The sequence below is a fragment of the Loxodonta africana genome, chromosome 1, assembly GCF_030014295.1.
Source record: "Loxodonta africana isolate mLoxAfr1 chromosome 1, mLoxAfr1.hap2, whole genome shotgun sequence".
NCBI lineage: Eukaryota > Metazoa > Chordata > Mammalia > Proboscidea > Elephantidae > Loxodonta > Loxodonta africana.
Genome location: NC_087342.1, coordinates 137,721,167 through 137,742,776, shown reverse-complemented (window position 1 = coordinate 137,742,776; position 21,610 = coordinate 137,721,167).

Genomic DNA, 21,610 nt, shown 5'->3' with positions numbered 1-21,610 from the left:
GACATTCAACATCTTATTAGCTATACAAATATTACTGATGAAGACTATTTTACGATAGCCCATGGGAGCTGTCTCTTTGGCTTTGCTCCAAGAATACCCAGGCCTCTCCAGATGTGTTCAAAAGAATCTAAGAAAGTGTAACTAACAAGAGAGAAGGTAGTATAAATCAAAGAGGTTACCAGAGGCTACATCAGATATAAGAACTATGCAGAAAAATTAAAGTGATGTGATAGAAGCGACTGTGTGATGTCTTTAAATTGGGTAATGAGAAAAGAACTTTCTGAGGAGGTGGCACCTAAACTGAGAGTAAAGAAACAAGCAAAAGTCAGTTACATGACTACAGGGAGGTTGAGTTGGTGCAAAGACCTTAAGAAAAGACAAGTAAGTAAAGGGCAAAGAAGTAGCCATTGGATTTGGTGAGTTGGAGATTGTTCACAACCTTAGTAACTGGAGCCCAGTCAATGGAATGTTTGGGAAATAAGTCTGATTAGACAGTGTTGAGGAATGAGAAATGAGATTCATGCCATGGTTAGGGATGGGTAGACCCAAGTCCATATATGTTTCAGTTCCACTCAATTTTGTTCATAAATTTGAACACATTCCCATGAAAATCTGCCCAGAGTTTTTCATGAGTTTAATAAAATATTCATAAAACTCATATGGAAATAAAAACCAAAACCCATTGCCGCCGAGTCTATTCTGACTTACAGCGATCCTATAGAGTTCATAGTTCTATGGAATAGAATTGCCCCACAGGGTTTCCAGGAGCATCTGGTAGATTCCAACTGCCAACCTTTTGGTTAGCAGCTGAGCTCTTAACCACTGCACCACCAGGGCTTCTCATATGGAAATACTAAGAGCTAAAAATTGATATGAATACTTTGAAAAGCATAATGGGGAGATTTGCTCTACCAGGTGTCAAGATTTGTTATAAGGCTATATCAGTAAGATTGTGCACTACTGATGCATTTATAAAAATAAACCACTGGACCAATGAAACAGCACAGAGATCCAGGAAATAGTACAAATCAAAGATGGCATTACAATGGCTAGAGAAAAGAAGAGCTAGTCATTAAGAATGCTGGGGCAATTGGTTATCCACAATTGAAAAAGATTAGCTACTTACCTTCCATTTACTCAAAATAAATTTCTCTCTCCTGGCTTCTCTTTTTTATATCTCAAAGGAGATTGCCTCAAGACACAATCCAATCTTGTAGATTGAGTCCTGCCTCATTAACATAACTACCCCTAATCTATCTCATCAACATCAAAGAAGTAGGATTTATAACACATAAGTAAATCACATCAGATGACAAAATGGTAGACAATCACACAATACTGGAAATCATGACCTAGCCAAATTGATACACATATTTTGGGGGGACACAATTCAATCCATGACAGACACCTTTTCAACTCATTGGTTTGGCAAAAATTAAAAAGTCCGATAAACCAAGAACTGGCATGAATATGCAGAACTAGGAATTTCTCATTTATTACTTACTGGTGGGACTGGAGCTTGCTACACCTATCAAAAAAGAATAAGGTGTACAATAGCTTTTAAATGAAATACTATATGGAATTGAAATGAATTAATTGATATATTAATATAGATAAATGTCAAGAACATAATACTGAACAAAAATGTAAGTTGCAAAATGACATGCACAGTACAGTATTTATGTAACATTTTAAAACTTGTAAAAACAATGCTATATTTTGGTTGTGGATATGTATTTGTGTACTAATATATAAAATATGCACGGTTAGGATAAACATCAAATTCAGGATAATGGTTGTCTTTGGAGATGGAAAGGAATGCAGTGGAGAAGGGCTTCAATTGTATCTGTAATATTTCCATTAAAAAGGTAAAGCTAATATAAGAAAACATTAAGATTTTATACAGCTGGACAGTGGCTATGTATGTACAGCAAATCCATTGCCATCGAGTCAAATCCAACTCATAGCCACCGTATAGGACAGAGCAGAACTGCCCTATAGGGCTTCCAAGGAGCAGCTGGTGGATTCAAACTGGTTAGCAGCCGTACTTTTAACCACTGCACCACCAGGGCTCTGCATATGTATGTACATAAGTGAATATTACATTATTCCCTAATTTTTCTACGTTTGAAATATTTTATAATTTAACAAGAGAGAAAATGAAATATGAAGAGTGAAAACAATGAATATAGATGATCTTTCAGGGACTTTTACTGTGAATGGGACAGAGAAATGGGGTGGTTGCCTAAAAGGATCAATATTAAGTTTGTTTTTCTAAGACAGAAGACATTAGAGCATTTTATATGTGATGTGAATGACCTAGTCAAAAAAAAAGACTACAGTGGGTGAACCAAGAAATAAAGTCCATAAGTAGCCACAGGGTGGGATTCTGGGCTCAAGTGGCAAGGTTCACCTTTCACATACAAAGCTGCACTCTTTCCCTGGCAATAGGAAGAGAAGCTGAGGGCAAGTGCAGGCAGATTGGGGGATTTCATGAAGGAGATGAGGGCCTTTAAAGGACTGCCATCTGACTACATCCATTTTGTCAGTAAAACTGGAACACATACAGGTAGAGTCCTCAGGGAGGAGGTCCTCAGGTAGAAATATTAAGGAAAAGGTGAGGAGTAGGTGTTTCTAAGAGTGGGAAAGTGAATTTACAGAGAAAATTGACAGAATTATGTGTTGAACTGACCTGAGCCAATTTGATTAAGCACAAAAATGTTGATTCTAGTAGATAATAGTGGGCTCCAGTAGTTGAAAGTGGGTGAGAGATAGCTACTCCCCTATTGCCTTAATACTTACTACATTTCAGTAAAAGGACTTGTACCACCAGGTGAATCCCCATTACGTGAAGGCCTCAGTGAGCTCCACAGCTCAGTAATCAAGCCCCTCAATTGTGCCATTTACACTCAGTTCAAGCCAAGCAATCCCTGCTGCCCACACCCTCCCTACCTGCGGGTGGGTAAGCACATGTGAGCAGCTGCAAAGCTACCGAGTAAGACAAAAATCTTCCACATATACAGACCATTATTAAATTAACATTTATTAGTAAGCAGACCCCAAAAAGGTCATAAAGCCTATTCTAAAAGCCCAATAAAATACCTTTTTGGTGTTTCGACCACCCTTGCATGAAGTCCTTTGGGACAGATGTGACAACATACTTAGAGACTGGATTCAGTTGACCATATGATCACCATCATTTAACTAGAATCCTCCAAGAGGTGCCTGGGCACAAAGACTGTAGATGAAGCTGAAAAGCTGAGGGTGAAGGGAGACCTACTAGACTCATGCCAGGGCAACATGAGGCACATAAAGTGTTTTAGGCAATTCACAAATCTTGACTATCAGTAATCTCACTGACGAGTGTCCATTTCCAACATCCATTATCCTAATTAACAAGTCACTAATATCACGAATGAATACAAATCTCTATCCTTCATTATGCTAATATTAAAAAATCTGGCGTTAAATCTGGCGGTGCAATGGTTAAGCACTGGACTGCTAACCAAAAGGTTGACTGTTCAAATCTACCCAGCAGCTCCATGGAAAAAAGTCCTGGCAATTTGCTCTTGTAAAGATTATAGCCTAGAAAACTCTATGGGGAAGTTCTGCTCTGTTACATAGGGCTATAATGAGTAGAAAATTGGCTCAACATGACTTATCAACAACAAAGATTGTACTAGCCATATCTGGAGAGTGGTCTTTTTAATTAAATGCTGGCCACCCCTGGAGTACATATTGCTACATCTTACAAGAAATACAACCAGAATGTTCCTTAGAAGTGAGGATAGTGAGACTTCAGCTGACTTAATTTGGACGCATCATCAGGAAAGACCAATCAGGTTTGGTAAAATGGAGGGTCAGCGAAAACGAAGGAAACCCTTAATGAGATGGATTGACACAATAGCTACAACAATGGACTAAGCATACCAACAATCATGAAGGTGGCACAGGACCAGGCAACATTTCACTCTGTTATGCATGAGACTGCCATGAGTCAGAGCTGACTCAATGGCTACTAACAACAAGAGTATAGCTCACACACAGACATACACACAGAGACTGGATTTAAGTCAGTTATCAGCTGTGAGACATTAAGAGTTCCTTTAGCCTTCCCAAGCTTCAGTTTCCTCATCTGAAAAATGTGCTATGGCCTTGCTAGCCAGTCCAGCTAATTCTCATCTTTCACTGCTAGACTATATAAAGAAAAGTTTCACTCAGTGTCTCTTTTTCATCACCCAAATATTCTGTAATGCAGAGCAACCTGACTTCCTTCCATGCTACTGAAATGCTCTCCTAAAGGTCTCAAGAGTCCTTTCTAAAGGTCTCACAGATCCAAGAATGTTTCCTCCACGCATATCCTCCTAATTGTCTCGGCAGCCCTTGACACAGCTGACCATTCACTCTTACTTGCTGGGTGTGTAAGTGCTCCAGCAATGAGCCCTCAAGGAATTCAAACCTCAAAGATCTTTTAACACCATTTAAATTAGATTTGTTGTTGTTGTTAGGTGCCGTCTGCCATCGAGTTGCTTCTGACTCATAGCAACCCTATGAACAACAGAACAAAATGCTGCCTGGTCCTGTACTGTCCTAACAATTGTTGTTATGGTTGAGCCAATTGTTGCAGTCATTGTATCAGTCCATCTCATTGAGGGTCTTCCTCCTTCTCATTGACCATCTACCAAGTATGATGTCTTTGTCCAGGGACTGGTCCCTCCTGATAACATGTACAAAGGACAAGATGAAGTCTCACCATCCTTGCTTCTAAAAAGCATTCTGGCTATACTTCTTCCAAGACAGATTTGTTCATTCTTTTGTCAGTCCATGGTATCTTCAATATTCTTCCCCAACACCATAATTAAAAGGCATCTATTCTTTTTTGGTCTTATTCGTCATTCAGCTTTTGCATGCTTATGAAGTGACTGAAAATACCATGGTTTGGGTCAGGTGCACCTTAAAAGTGATGTGTTTGCTTTTTAACACTTTAATGTCTTTTGCAGCAGATTTGCCCAGCGCAATGAGTCTTTTAAATTCTTGACTGCTGCTTCCACAGGTATTGATTGTGGATCCAAGTAAAATGAAATCCTTGACAACTTCAATCTTTTCTCCATTTATCATGATGTTGCTTATTGGTCCAGTTGTGAGGACTTTTGTTTTCTTTATGTTGAGGTGTAATCTACACTGAAGGCTTTGGTCTTTGATTTTTATCAGTAAGTGTTTCAAAGTCCTCTTTACTTTCAGCAAGCAAGGTTGTACCATCTGCATATCACAGGCTGTTGTGTCTTCCTCCAATCCTGACGCTGCATTCTTCTTCATACACCCAACTTCTCCAATTATTTGCTCAACACACAGATTGAATAAGTGTGGTGAAAGGATACAACCCTGACGAACACCTTTCCTGATTTTAAACCATGCAGTATCTCCTGTTCTGTTTGAAGGATAGCCTCTTAGTCTATGCACAGGTTCTTCTTGAGCACAATTAAATGTTCTAGAATTCCCATTCTTTGCAATATTATCCATAATTTGTTATGATCCACACAGTCAAATGCCTTTACGAAATCAGCAAAACACAGGTAAACATCTTTCTGGTATTCTCTGCTTTCAGCCAAAGTCCATTTGACATAAAAAATGATAACCTTTGTTCCATCCCCTCGTTTGAATCCAGCTTGAATTTCTGGAAGTTCTCTGTCAATGTACTTCTGCAATCACTTTTGAATGATCTTCAGCAAAATTTTACTCATGTGTGATATTAATGGTATTGTCTGATAATTTCTGTGTTCTATTGGATCACCTTTCTTTGGAATGGGCACAAATATGTATCTCTTCCAGTCGGTTGCCCAGGCAGCTGTCCTCCAAATTTCTTGGCATAGTTAAGCGACCACCTGCACCCTTTTCTTGAAATATCTCAGTTGCTATTCTTTCAATTCCTGGAATTCGTAGTTATCTTATGCTGCTATCACAAAAATACTACAAGTGGATGGCTTCAAAAAACAGAAATTTATTCTCTCACACCCTAATCCTCTCTGACATAACCTAATCTTGCCTCATTAATCATAACTTTTTTCAACAACATAAATGGCAATTACACACGTGGACCACACCGGATGGAATAGATAGGAATCAAATCTACTACATGTGTGGAAAGAGATGATGGAAAAGCTCAATATCATCAGCAGCCAGAACAAGGCCAGGGGCCAGCTGTGGAACAGGTCATCAATTGCTCATATGTGAATTCAAGTTAAAGCTGAAGAAAATTAGAGCAAATCCACAAGAGCCAACATACAACCTTGAGTATATCCCACCTGAATTTAAAGACTGTCTAAAGAATAGATTTGACATGTTGAACACTAATGACCAAAGACCAGATGAGTTGTGGAATGACATCAAGGACATCATACATGAAGAAAGCAAGAGGCCATTAAAAAGACAGGAAAGAAAGAAAAGGCCAAAATGGTATTTGCAATGAAGAAGTCATTGGTCTTGCAAAATTCTATCATGTGATCTCCAGCATCATTTCTATCACCAAGGCCATATTTTCCAACTACTGATCCTTCTTCTTTGTTTCTAACTTTTGCATTCCAATCACCAGTAATTATCAATATATCTTGATTACATGTTTGATTTCACACTGCAGAAAAAGCAAAAATCAATCCCATTGCCGTCAAGTCAATTCAGACTCATAGTGGTCCTATGGGACACCGGGGAACTGCCCCATAGAGTTTTCAAGCAGCAGCTGTTCAATTCAAACCACTGCCCTTTTGGCTTAGCAGCTAAGCTCTTAACCACTACACCACCAGGGCTCCAGCTTACACTGCAGAAGTTGATAAAAATATTTAATTTCTTCATCTTTGGCCTTAGTGGTTGGTGGGTAAATTTGAATAATAGTCATATTAACTGGTCTTCCTTGTAGGTGCATGGATACTATCCTATCACTGACAGCATTGTACTTCAGGATGATGAGTGTAATGCCATTCCTCTTCAATTCGTCATTTCTGGCATGGTAGGCCTTATGATTGTCTGATTCAAAAGGGCCAGTATCAGTCCATTTCAGCTCACTAATGCCTAGGATATTGATATTTATGCACTCCATTTCATTTTTAATGACTTCCAATTTTCCTATGAAGTATATGCATACTTCTTATATTCCATGTTCCAATTATCAATGGATGTCTACAGCTGTTTCTTCTCATTTTGAGTTGTGCCACATCAGCAAATGAAGGTCCTGAAAGCTTTACTCCATCCATGTCATTAACGCCAACTCTACTTTGAAGACGTAGCTCTTCCCCAGCTGTATTTTGAGTATACCTTCCATCCAAGGGGCTCATCTTCCAGCACTATATCAAACAATGTTCCACTGCTATTCATAAGATTTTCGATGGCCAACTGTTTCAGAAGTAGATCTCCAGGTTCTTCTTCCTAGTCTGTCTTAGTCTGGAAGCTCTGCTGAAGCCTGTCCACCATGAGTGACCTTACTGGTATTTGAAATATTGGTGGCATAGCTTCCTTTATCACAGTAACATGCAAGCCACCACAGTACAACTAAATGACAGACAAGTGGTGGAAACTGGATTTAGTATTCATAAAATTCAGGTCCCTGATGAAGGTACCTGTACTCTTAGAATGCACAACATTTATCATGAACTTTTAGACCATATATAGAAAGGACTAAATGTATCTGACTGATTCCAAACATATGATATGGATTCTCTTAGCAGATGCTGTTCATAATCATTTTTAAAAATCTGCATTTCAAAATACATGCAGATTGATATCTTTAAGATAAAAAAAAAAGTTACCTGCTTTTCTAGTGTTCAGCTTATAATTATTTTTACCCCAGGAGGGGATATTTAGTTTATTCTGTATTTACTGTACTTTTGACCAAATACTTGGAGAGGGGCAAGGAGCAAGACAGGGAAGACATTTGTGCTAAGAGCCCTGAGAGGAAGGCTGGCTTGCTTGGTCTCCAGAAGATGATGGGGTCATTCAAGTCTTCCAAAACCAGGACATATTGAAAAAGTCTCTGAGAAAATGAGGGTGGGTGAAGATGCAGGATTGCTTCCCTGGGTTGCTGTCATTCACATCCTCATTAAACTGTCACCTCAGGACCTGAAATTGCCAAAGCCCTCCCTCCATTCCTGCCGTTTGTGGAGTCTGCTTTTATCAGATTCCATCTGCTGCCCTTCCCCTCATTATGCCTGAAGCAGCCCTTTTTGTTTCACCCTGTGGTCTTTAGCTGACTGACAAGATGAAATGGAGCTGGAGGGTAAACTCAGAAGAGCAGAGCCTACCTTAAGTGACATTACAATTGGTGTTATCATTGTTTCCTTCTGTGTATTATTTCCTTCCTTACTTAGAGATGAGCAATAATGCAGGGAAGCACTCTGAGCAATATGGGGTGAATCTTTATTCAAGACACCAGAAGTATAGACAGGGATATCAGGTTTTTCTCAAAGATGACATAACCTATTCTCCCCAGATCAGGGATTTAATACTCATAGCAATACCTACCTGCCCTCCTAGGAGTGGTTCCTACCAGGAGTGGTTCGGCATTTGAATGGTGATGGAAATATCTCAAGAATACCCTTTGCCTGCCTGGATTGCAGAGACAAACCAACAACTACAAAGTGAGCAAGAAGAAACCTAGAACACTAAGAGGATAAGTAGTCCTTCTACCAAATAAAAAACTAAGTGACTCCAGGGATGAAGACTTTCCAGATTCCTACGTAGCCACCTCACACAGGACATCCAAATTGTTGTTATTGTTGTGTGCCATAGAGTTGATTCCGACTCCCAATAACCCTATGGGACAGAGTAGAACTGCCCCCGTAGGGTTGCCTAAGCTGCCATCTTTATGGGAGCAGATTGTCAGGTCTTTTCTCCCTTAGAGTCACTGGTGGGTTCAAACCACTAAACTTACCGTTAGCAGCTGAGCACTTAACCATTGCACCACTACGGCTCCTCTGATGTCCAAATTAGTAAGTGCAATGTGAAGGAAAGGACCAAAACAGACAGTTAATTTTGGATGTGACCCTACATTTTCAGTGGCTTCTCTTTCTTTCAGTATTGTTAACTTGTCTGATGAGTATCAGTTACTTTCTTAGCATCTTTTTTTTTTTTTTTTCATACAAGGAGCAATAGAGAGAACGTGGGCTTTGAAATTAGAAAGATCTATGATGGAGCTCCTGCTTCACCTTTATTAGTTATATAATTGGGTAGTCTATTTACCTTTCTCTATTCTACCCCTTTCTTATCTGTAAAGTAGAAATAAAAATAATACTTACCTCTTAGGAGTGCTGGAAAGATATGCTATGCATATAAAGCACCTAACTGAGAGCTTTTCATTTAGTAGGAACTCAAAACATTTTTACTGGTTTTGATTAGCAAATAGAACTGTTTATTTTATTAACTGGTTCATTTTGGTAGCCATTTCTCAATTTTCAATCTACTGGTTTTAGGTGAAGGAATACACCTGCAAAGACACACTGCCCTTTCCACTCTACTTTGTACATTTTAAATGCACTACTGAGATTCTGCCAGAAAATACAGGGGAAAGCTTACCTCTTTAAGAATATATAATTATTGTTGACAGTCAACGAGCTTAAAGAAGTGCTTCTGGATTAATTAACAATGACCCATAATTAAACACGACAGTACTTAGAGAAAGACCTGATGGCCCCAGAAAACATCATTTCAGGGATAATGAATGTTTATCACTCCTGTTTGCTTCCTAAATGGCAGTTATCAAAATCAGCTACCTAGATTTTAATGAAAAATGGAAGAAAATGCATAAGGTACTGCCATCAAGAGAAACTTTTAAATATTTGTCATTTTAAAATAAATTCAGTAGCTTTACATACCTACTTATGATATAAAACAAAAAAAGCCCAGTGCCGTCGAGTCGATTCCGACTCATAGCGACCCTATAGGGTATCCTTTATAAAACAAATTAGTCTGCACCACATTTTCCTTTGAACAACATATTTCATTAAGAAGGCCATTAAGTGGAAACTTCTTTCATAACTTGAAATTGTTCTTTCTCTCCTAGAGAAAAAGCATAATATAACATGGGGCCATATAACAAACTAAGAAAGTATTTCATTCTAATTTATATACAAGAACTAATCTATTCTATTGAGTCCTTATATCATTTTTCCTACATGTAGTTATCTGAAAATAGATTCATCTTCTATCTAGTTCATTTCTCATTTTCAAACACACTGTTATAAGTAGAATTCTACAACAATTTGCCACCACCTGTCTGTCAGTTTGTCGTACCGTAGTGGCCTTTAGGTTGCTATGATGCTGGAAGCTATACCACCAGTGTTTCAAATACCAATAGAGTCACCCATGGGGGGCAGGTTTCAGCAGATCTTCTAGACTAAAACAGATCAGAAAGAAAGGCCTGGCAATCTACTTCCAAAAATTAGCTTATGAATACTTTATAGATCACAACAATTGCCCAACTCACTTGTTTTGGACATATCATCGGGGGGATCCATTGCTGGAGAAGAATATCATGTTTGGTGAAGTAGAGAGATAATGAGGACAAGCAAGACCCTTGGTGAGATGGTTTGGCACAATAGCCACAGCAGATGGCCTGGAACATGCTGGCAATCATGAAGATGATGCAGGACCAGGTAATGTTTCCTTCCATTGTACTTAAAGTTGCCGTGAGTCGGAGTCAATGCAATGGCAGCTATCTACCCCTACCTATCTATGCCAAGTTGATGCTAATTTTCTTTAGATATTGCTAAAATAATCTGACTTTAAAGTAAAGGCTAAACACTCATTACCCTCTGCTACCTCCAGATACTCCTAGAAAACAGTACATTTTTTTTTAATGTAAAAAGCATGAAGTCACTACAATAAAAAGCAAGAAAAGAGACAACAGTAATAAAGTTTTAGAATTTCTACAGCAGATGAAGAGATTAGGTAATTTGGATCACTCTATCTGTTGAGAAAATCTAGAAAAGCTGGATAAAATCTAAAGCCACCTGATTGAAGGGAATGGAGACCTAACAAATAAAAAAAAGAATTTGATAACAGAGCCTAATTTGGTGAGCCACTTTTACCCCGGAGCACTTGCTAATCTATCAGAAAAGCAATTGAGATGTTGAACAGTGCTTTTGAAAATCTCTTAGTAGGAAGGGGACAAAAGTTGGAGTTCAGGCTTTGGTAAATCCCTAGTAAATTACAAAGGAATAAAGGTGAACATAAAGTGAACCAACCCTCCCCCAAGACTTAGAGCCCAGCTTCGAATCACCTGGGTAGTCTAGAAAGTCTTCAAACTCAGAAATTATATTCAGCTGATCTTGCAAAACTAGTAAGCCCCAGAGGTTGGCAGAAGCAGGAAAATCTTTTCTGGAAGGAGATATACTAAGCTTCAGGTTATTTGTATAAGCTTTTTTTTTTTTTAAATAGACTTTTTATTTTATAACATATTTAGACCTACAGAAAAATTGTAAAGATAGCACAGAAAGCTCCCATATATCCCGTACTCAGTTTTCCCTAGTATTAATATCTTGCATTGTTGTTGTTGTCAGGTACTGTTCAGTCAGTTCCAACTCATAGCGACCCCATGAGCAACAGAACAAAACACTCCACGGCCCTACGTCATTCCCACAATTGTTGCTATGCTTGAGTCCATCATTGCAGCCACTGTGTTAATCTACCTCAAGTAGGGTCTTCTTTATTCCTGACCCTCTACCAAGCATGATGTCATTCTCCAGGGACTGATACCTCCAGATAACATGTCCAAGTATGTAAGACATAGTCTCGCCATCCTTGCTTCTAAGGAGCTTTCTGGTTGTACTTCTTCTAAGACAGATTTCTTTGTTCTTTTGGCAGTCCGTGGTATATTCAATATTCTTCGCCAACACCATAATTAAAAGGCATCAATTCTTCTTTGGTATTCCTTAATCATTGTCCAGCTTTCACATGCATGTGACGTGACTGAAAACACCATGGCTTAGGTCAGGAGCACCAGAGGCCTCAAGATGACATCTTTGCTTTTTAACACTTTTGTAGCCTATTTGCCCAATGCAATGCATCCTTTGATTTCTTGACTGCTGCTTCCATGGTTGTTGATTGGGGATCCAAGTAAAATGAAGTCCTTCACAACATCAGTCTTTTCTCCATTTATCATGATGTTGCTTATTGGTCCAGTTGTGAGAATTTTTGTTTTCCTTATGTTGAGGTGTAATCCATACTGAAGGCTGTGGTCTTTGATCTTCATTAGTAAGTGCTTCGAGTCCTCTTCACTTTCAGCAAGTAAGGCGGTGTCATCTGCATAACACAGGTTGTTAATAAGTCTTCCTCCAATCCTGAGGAATTAGTAAGGTCCATTTGTTAAAATTAATGAAACAATATGATGCATTATTTTTAACTAAAGTCTATACTTTTTTCAGTTTCCTTAGTATTTTTGTTTACCTAATGCCATTTTTCTCTTCCAGGATCCCAGTCAAGCTACCACTTTACATTTAGTCATGTCTTCTTAGACCTCTCTTGGCTTTGACAGTGTTCCAGATTTTACTTGTTTTAGATGACCTGGGCAGGTTTGAGGAGTACTGGTCAGGTATTTTGTAGAATGTGTCTCAATTGGGATTTATATGATGTTTTTCTCATGATTAGACTGTGGTTATGAATTTTGAGGGGTAGACCACAGAGGTAAAGTGCTAATCCATTACATCATATCAAGGGTACTTACAATCAGCATGTCATGAGTTATCACTAATGATGTTGACCTTGATCATCTGACTGACATAGTGTTTGTCAGTTTTCTCTACTGTAAGGTTACTCTTTCCCCCTTTTCCATACTGTGTTCTTTGGAAGGAAGTAGCTATGCACATGCAGGCCACACTTAATGAGCGGAGAGTTACACTCCACCTCAATGAGGGTAGGACATCTACATAAATTATTTTGAATTCTTCTGCATGAAAAATTTGTCTTTTCTCTCTTGTTTATTTATTCATTTATTTGTATTAGTATGGGCTCATGGATATTTATTTTATACTTTGAGTTATAAGTAAATACTACATTTTTTATTTTGTTGCTGAAATTATTCTAATTTTAGCTATTGAGAGCTCTTCCAATTGGCTCCTGTGTCCCTTTGACATATCTTAGCCATGGTGAAATGGTTTGGTTTGGTTTGGTTTGGTCTGGTCTGGTCTGGTCTGGTTTGGTTTTAGCACTTCCTTACTTTCAGTAACAAGATAACAATACCGGACTTACCTTGTCAATCCTTCTCCAGTTTTAGAATCAGTCATTTTTCTGAGGAGCCCTAATTCCTTTTATTGGAGAGTGTCATTAGAAACCAAGATCTGGGCACTATATGTACTCATTGCTACTGGGGTGTTGTTGCTTCTAAGCTCTCTCAGTTGACAGAACAAGAAAATACAAGTGCCTAAAATAGCCTGTGTGTATACATGTATCTGTAAATACAGTTGATCCTCATTATTCACAGTTCTTATGTTATACAAAGTTGCCACAAAAACTGAATTAGCAAATACTGATCCATCGCTCCTAGAGGAAATACAGGGTTAAGTTTCTGCAAGCCTCTCATCATATTTTCATCAACACTTTGTTTTATATACTTCTGTTTAAAGACATCTTGTTGTTGTTAGTTGCAGCTGAAGCAATTCCAATTCATGATTCACAGCAACCCTTTGTGTACAGAGTAGAACTGCTCCATAGATTTCTCAAGACTGTAACTTTTCAGAAACAGATTGCTAGGCCTGTCTTCCAAGGTGCTCTGGGTAAGTTCAAATTACCAAGCTTTTGACTAGTAGTTGAGTGCTTAACCATTTATTCCACCTAGGGACTAAAGACATCTTATTTGATATATACTGTTGATTTATTAACATCGAACTCACAGCCAGTAGTACTATAACTCAATGTCTGAACAAAGCTTATCAAACACACATATTTTCTCCATAAGACACATTATAGCTTTCTTGCAAGTGGAACACTAGATAGCACTTACAGCACTATTCTTCGGGGGGTCATTTTAAGCAGAGAAATCACCAACAAAAAGCAAAAAATGTGAAAAACGTGGAACTAAATAAACCGCAAAAAGGACACTTGTTCACAGTATGAGAGCTGAAACTGGAAGTCAGAGAGCTACTTGTTCAACCTTAGCTGCAAACGTGCACATCAGGTCACTCAAATTTTTGTCTATTCTGTGCATTGTTGGGGAAGCATAATTAAGAACAAAATATCCTGCCAACCGGGACAAACTCTCCACAAAAATAGAAGAGGAAAAAAGAGTTGTATTATTGAACAAGCATTAAAGCAGAAGGTGATGCACATCACAGGCCATCCGCTAAAGAGAATGCAAAGACAGAAAGAAATTTTATCCTGTTTTATAGCCAAGAGCAGATGGAACTCACCTCATACAGGTTTTCAAGATAAATGATAACTAGTCCTCAAGTAAAAGGACTTGACAGCACCATTTGTTATACAGAGTTCATCCTAAATTTTTCCGGTAATTGCAGTAGCCACCTGCGCTTGCTAATCGCCTTTAACCAAAGAAAAAAATAAATTTCTCATGCCTTCATGACCGGAGGGAGGTTTGTAACTTGGAATCAGCCACCAACTGATGTTAGGCTTCTATCCTTCCAGGAAACTGGGAGATAGCAAAGCTATCTTCTTTGATTGATTATGTTTCAAAGAGATGGCTTCCAGGTCCTTGAGGAAACATTCCTGGGTTGTAAAATTGGCAAGAGGCTTATTTAGCCTTTAAAAAGATTACATACATTACAAGGAGACAGAGGAAGAACTTGCAATTATAAGTTTTCCAAAGTAAATGCTCTAAGCAAAGGGAAGAGGGTATTGTTTCTCTTTTCTTCCAACAGGGAAAATTAAGCCCCTCTTGTTTTAACTTTCTTTCATACATCTAAGTTTATTTGCACTTACAGCATGTCTGCAAATGACTGCAAAATCGTTGCAAGTATTGATTTTAGGATTGCAGATAAATTTTAGTGAGCAAAAGAATTCACAAATACAGAGTTCGTGAATAATGAGGATCAACTGAATATATATATTCAGTTGCCCTTGTGGTACAGTGGTTAAGAGCTCAGCTGCCGGACAGAGACTGGAGAAACCCAAGAGTATGGCCCCCGGGCCCTCTTTTAACCCAGTACTGAAATCACTCCTGAGGTTCACCCCTCAGCCAAAGATTAGGCAGGCCCATAAAAAAAGATTAGACTAAATGGACACACCAGCCCAGGGGACAAGGATGAGAAGGCAGGAGGAGACAGGAAAGTTGGTAATAGGGAGCCCAAGGTGGAGAAGGGGAGGGTGTGAATATGTCATGGGGTTAGCAACCAATGTCACAAAGTAATATGTATATTAATTGTTAAATGAGAAACTAATTTTCTCTGTGAAAAAACAAAAACAAAAACAAAAAAAGGAGCTCAGCTGCTAACCAAAGAGGTCAGTAGTTCTAATCCACTAGCTGCTCCTTGGAAACCCTATGGGCAGTTCTACTATGAGTCAGAATATACATACGCCCATTGTCATCAAGGCAATTCTGACCCATGGCAACCCCATGTGTTGCTGAGTAGAACTGCCCATAGCGTTTTTCTTGGCTGTAATCTTTGCAGATGTACATCACTAGGCCTTTCTTCCACAGAGCCACTGGGTAGGTTCAAACCAACAACCTTGAGGTTAGCATACAGGCACACATATAAACTAAACTCGAGTTCATACTGACATTTATAACCCCCTAACCCATCACCATCACCATATGGATAATTCTAGGCTTTTCCCCCTGCTTGTCTGTAACCTCCAATAGTGAGAAGTTTGGCTCCTATCATCCACCATTCATTTACTTGTTTAATTCTGGAATACATGTAGAGTGTTTTCAGAATTGTTAGCCCACACCATTTTGGGAAACAACTATTTTGAGAAGAGTGTAGTGTTTCTGTGTCATTCCTTTCGCCTTTAGTCTTACAGACACCACTCATTTCCAAAGTTGCTTAGGTCAGCATCTTTTTTTCCCACCACGTCCCCTGAGGTTGTTTTATCCATTGGTAGTGTTAGCTTCCTTTTCACAGCCTGCACTGTCATAGTCAACAGTTAGGAGCTAACTAAATGACTTTTTTTTTTTTTTTATTTACATGCCTTAAGTGTCACTGTTTTGCTGTGAAGTTCTAGGTACTTAGGAAAAATGCACAGTGTCATATGTCCACCCTTACAATATCATAGAAAATAATTTCACTGCTCTAATCTCCTGTGTTTCACCTATTCAAAGCACACTCCCCTACACTTATGGCATCCACTAATTTGTTTTACTTGTTTGCCTTTTCCAGAATGTCAAATAATGGGATAAGATAGTACACAACCTTTCAGGCTGGCTTCTTTCACTTAGCAATACACACTGAAGATTCATCCCTTTTATCTTTTAGCTCATTTCTTTTTATCACTGGATAGTAGTCCAGTGTCACAGTTTAATTCACCTACTGAAGAACATCTTGGTTGCTTCTGTTTTTTGGGAATTGTGAATTAAACTGTTACAAACAGTCATGTGCAGGCTTTTGTAAGGACATATGTACTCAAATCATTTGGGTAAATACCTAGTTGTGTGTACAGCAAGACCACATCAAGCTTTGTAAAAAACTGCCAAACTCTTTCAAAGTAACTGTACCAATTTTTATTCCCACCAATAAAGAATGAAAGTTTCTGTCGCTCTGCATCCTTGCCAGCAACTGGTATGTCAGATTTCCTTTTTAATTGTAATCACCTAATAGACGCATTAAAAAAAAAAAAAATTTTTTTTTTTTTGAGCCAGTTACAATTGAGTCGATTCCAACTCTTGGTGATCCCATGTGGGTCAGAGTAGAACTGCACTCTACAGCCTTTTAAATAACTGTGATCTTTTGGAAATAGATCACCAGGCCTTTCTTCCAAGACACCTCTGGTTGGACCCAAACCACCAATCTTTCAGTTAGTAGTTGAGCACTTAACCATTAGCGCAATCCAGAGTCTCCTAACAACCAAAACCAAAGCCACTACCATCAAGTCAATTCCTACTTATAGCAACCCTATGGGACAGAGTAGAACTGCCCCATAGGGTTTTCAAGGCTGTAATCTTTACAGAAGCATACAGCCACATCTTTCCCTCATGGAGCAACTGGGGGATTTGAAGTACCTACATTTGGGCTAGCAGCAGAGAGCTTAACCACTGCACCACCAGGGCTACTTAATATCATTAATATCATTAATATCACAAGCAAGTAAAATTTTTTTGAAGTTAATTCAAAAATGTTTGCACCAGTACATCAACAGGGAACTACCAGAAATTCAAGCCAGATTCAAAAGAGGACATGGAACAAGGGATATCATTACTGATATCAGATGGGTCTTGGCTGAAAGCAGAGAATACCAGAAAGATGTTTATCTGTGTTTTATGCAAAGGTAATTGACTGTGTGGATCATAACAAATTACGGATAACATTACAAAGAATGGGAATTCCAGGACACTTAATTGTGCTCGTGAAGAACCTGTACATAGACCAACAGGCAGTTCGTTGAAAAGAACAAGGGGATAGATACTATGTGGTTTAAAGTCAGGAAAGGCATGCATCAGGGTTGTACCCTTTCACCATACTTATTCAATCTGTATGCTGAGTAAATAATGAGAGAAGCTGGACTATACGAAGAACGATGCATCAGGACTGAAGGAAGACTCATTAACAACCTGCAATATGCAGATGACACAATCTTGCTTGCTGAAAGTGAAGAGGACTTAAAGCACTTGCTGATAAAGATCAAAGACTACAGCCTTCGGTATAGATTACACCCTAACATAAAGAAAACAAAAATCCTTACAATTGGGCCAATAAGCAACATCATGATAAATGGAGAAAAGATTGAAGTTGTCAAGGATTTCACTTTACTTGGATTCACAATCAATGCCCATGGAAGCAGCAATGAGGAAATCAAATGATGTATTGCATTGGGTGAATCTGCGGCAAAACATGCAAAACACCACTTTAAGGTGTTGGGAAGCAAAGATGTCACCTTGAAGATTAAGGTGCACCTGACCAAACCCATAGTATTTTCAATTGCCTCATATGCATACGAAAGCTGGAAGACCAAAGAAAAATTGATTCATTTAAATAATGGTGCCGGCAAAGAATATTAAATATACCATGGACTACCAGAAGAATGAACAAATCTGTCTCAGAAGCAGTACAGCTGGAATGCTACTTAGAAGCAAGGGTGGGGAGACTTCATCTCACTTACTTTGGCCATGTTATCAGAAGAAGGTCCCTGGAGAAGGACATTATTCTTGGTAAAGCAAAAAAGAGGAAGACCCACAATGATATGGATTAACACAATGACTGCAACAATGGGCTCAAACATAGCAATGATTGTGAGAATGGGGCAAGGTTAGGCAATGTTTCGTTCTCTTCTACATAGGGTTGCCATGAGTCAGAACCAACTCAACGGCACCTAACAACAACAATGAAAAATTATGCTTAGCATCTTTTCATATGCTTATTTTTCACCTGCAGATCTTCTTTGGGGATGTTTTTGTTCAAATTTTTGTTCATTTTTAGTCAGGTTTTTTGTTTTCTTATTTTTGAATTTTAAGAATTTTTGTACATTTTGGATACAGGTCCTTTATCAGATATGTGTCTTGTAAATATTTTTTTTTTAGTCTGTGCTTTTCTTTTTATTCTGTTAACAGTGTTTTTAACAGAGCAGATTTTAATTTTAATAAAATCCAACTTAACTTTTCTTCCATGAATCATGCTTTTTTGTTATATCTAAAACACCAAACCTAAGGTCACGTAGACTTGTTGCTAAGTTTTCTTCAGAATTTTAGAACTTGGCATTTTTGTGTGTGTGTATGATTCATTTTGAGCTAATTTCTTTGGAATGTGTAGGGTCTGTGTATAAGTTCATTTTTGTTTGTTTGTTATGGTTTATTTTCTCGTTTGTTTGTTTTATTTTGTTTTGCAAACAATGTCCAAGTCTTCCAGCATCTTTTTTTTTTTGACAAAACGATTCTTGTTGAATTCCTTTTGCACTTTTGCCAAATATCAATTGACTATATTTATGTGAGTCTATTTCTGAGCTTTCTATACTATTCCGTTGATTTTAGCATCAATTCATTTGCCAACACCACACTGCCTTGCTTAATGAAACACAATTTTCAAAATATAATGTCTAGCACGAAATTTAGAAAAAGTAAAAATCAGAAAAAGCAGCAAACAACAAAAACATTCCTCAGTCTCAGAATTTGTAAATACTAGGCTATCCTCACTATATTCAAGGAGATAAAAAACAACAGAGGGGTATAAAGTATAAAAAATGATGAAACAGGCTTGAAAAGAAACTGAACAGAAATTCCAGAACTGAAAAATACAATAGCTGAAATTAAGAACAGCAGATTAGAGAGAAGAGTGAAATAAAAGTTAGATTAATGTAATGAAGCAGGAGGGGTGGATGGGAAAACATAAGAGGATATGAGATACACAAAATACAGTGAGACAGTCAAAAGTTAAATTGGAACTACAAATTGAGGGGAAAAGGTAGTAACCAGAAGCACTATTTGAAGAAATAATGAATGAGAACTTTCTAAAACAGAGCCATAGATTCAATCTACAGATTCAAGAAGCTGAACAAACCCAAACCAAAAAAAACCAAACCCGTTACCATTGAGTCGATTTCAACTCACACTCAGAGAGATATAAACATAGAAATATTTACAATTTGACACACCATCATAAACTATAGAAAATTAAAGACAAAAATGCTTTAAAGCAGTCAGATAAAATGAAAGATTATATTCAAAGGATCAAAAATTCAATTGATACCTAATTGAAACAGAAATAATGGGAACCAGAATACAGTGGAATGTTATACTCAAAGTGCTGAAAGAAGATAAGCAAACAACTTAGAAGTCTATACCTAGCAAAAATATCCTTCAGTAACGAAAATGAAAGAAAGACATTCTTAGCAAACAAGAACTGAGATAGGAAAGACCAGAACCAAGATCACAGAATAAGAAGTTCTGTGCTACTGTCCTCTCACAGAACATTTTTTTAAAACAAGCAGAAAAAAGATAGCACTAGCCTTGTCAAGCAGGAGAGAGACCTGACAACCTGCTCCATAAAGATCCAGACAAGAAAACCCTATCAGACAGTTCTACTCTGTCACATGAGGTCACTATGAGTCAGAATCTACTAGACAACACCCACCAACGGCCTTGTCAAAACTAGGTTTGTCAGAAGAGTAGGAAGACTCTGAGGCTTTTTTTGATACTGGCTTGAGCACCATTCCCCGACCCTGCTTGGCAGCTGGCTTGAAATGGTAGTTGTGTTTTCAGCATGAGATCTTGTTCCCTGGCTCTAGAGTGAGCAAATCAAAGAAGTATGTGTCAGTCGAGTGACACCTAAGGACTAAAGCACAGCTTTTGTCTCTGTTTCATCCATGTTGGAGGTTGCTCAGAGTGGCGGAGCAGCAGGCATAGTCTGAGGCACTGTAAGGTAAGCTGAGGAGCCTGTGGTCACTTCAGGCAAAAGCAGGTAATTGAGATGCCAGGATCAAAACGCCAGGGAGAGAATTTCACTAAGAAATTAAGGCATTTAAAGGTACCCAAATGTGTATAACGAGGAGAAATATAAGCATGCCCAGGGCAAAAACGCATGCTGAGAGATACATGAGGTTCTTCTTGGGTGGATACATTGCCTCGGTGTAAACCTCAAAAAAGATTGCCCCAGCCGTTCTGCAAAGACTTAAGAGGTCCCACCCCCAGTGGTTTTTATTCCATTTGTTTCTGCAAAAATAGTTTGGAAAAGTAATTAAGCTACAGAACTACCACAGCCTTCAATAATACGAAAAGATAAGAAAAAAAATAAGAAGAAACGTAGCAAATGGTGAAGAAAGGGGAGAACCTGAGTTCTACAATTATAGTATCAAAGGTCTCATTTTCAACAACAAATCACAAGACATACAGAGAAACAGGAAAGGATGACCTATTCAAAGGAACCAACAGAAACCATCTTTGAGGAAGATGTGACATTGGAACTACTAGATACAGATTTTAAAACAACTGTTTTAAATATGTTAAAAGAACTAACAGAAAACACAAAGAACTAAAGGAAATCAAGAAAATGATGCATGAACAAAATGAGAATATTAACAAAGAGAAATTCTGATAAGAAACATCAGAAATTCTGGAGCTGAAAAGTACAATAACAAATTAAAAATTCATTAGAAGGGCTCAACAGAAGATTTCAGCTGACAAAAGAAAGAATCAGTGAACTTGAAGACAGGACAATTGAAATGATACACTCGGAGGAACAGAAAGAAAAAAGAATAATGAAAATGGGATCCAATACAAGACAGAGTTGAAAGGAATCCCCAGGATGACCATGAAGGAAGATCTCCAGAAAGCTGTTGTGAACCATGATAGGAAATCAACCAATACAGACTAGAGGGGGTTAGAAACCCCCATGAGAGACAGCATACCTGAAGTCTTTAATCATATGAAGGGTAAATTTACACAACAGGGATAAAATTTTGAGGATAATTTATTGTACATAGGAAACTAAGATAAATAAATAAGACAATTATGAGAAACAACATGGGAGGGTGG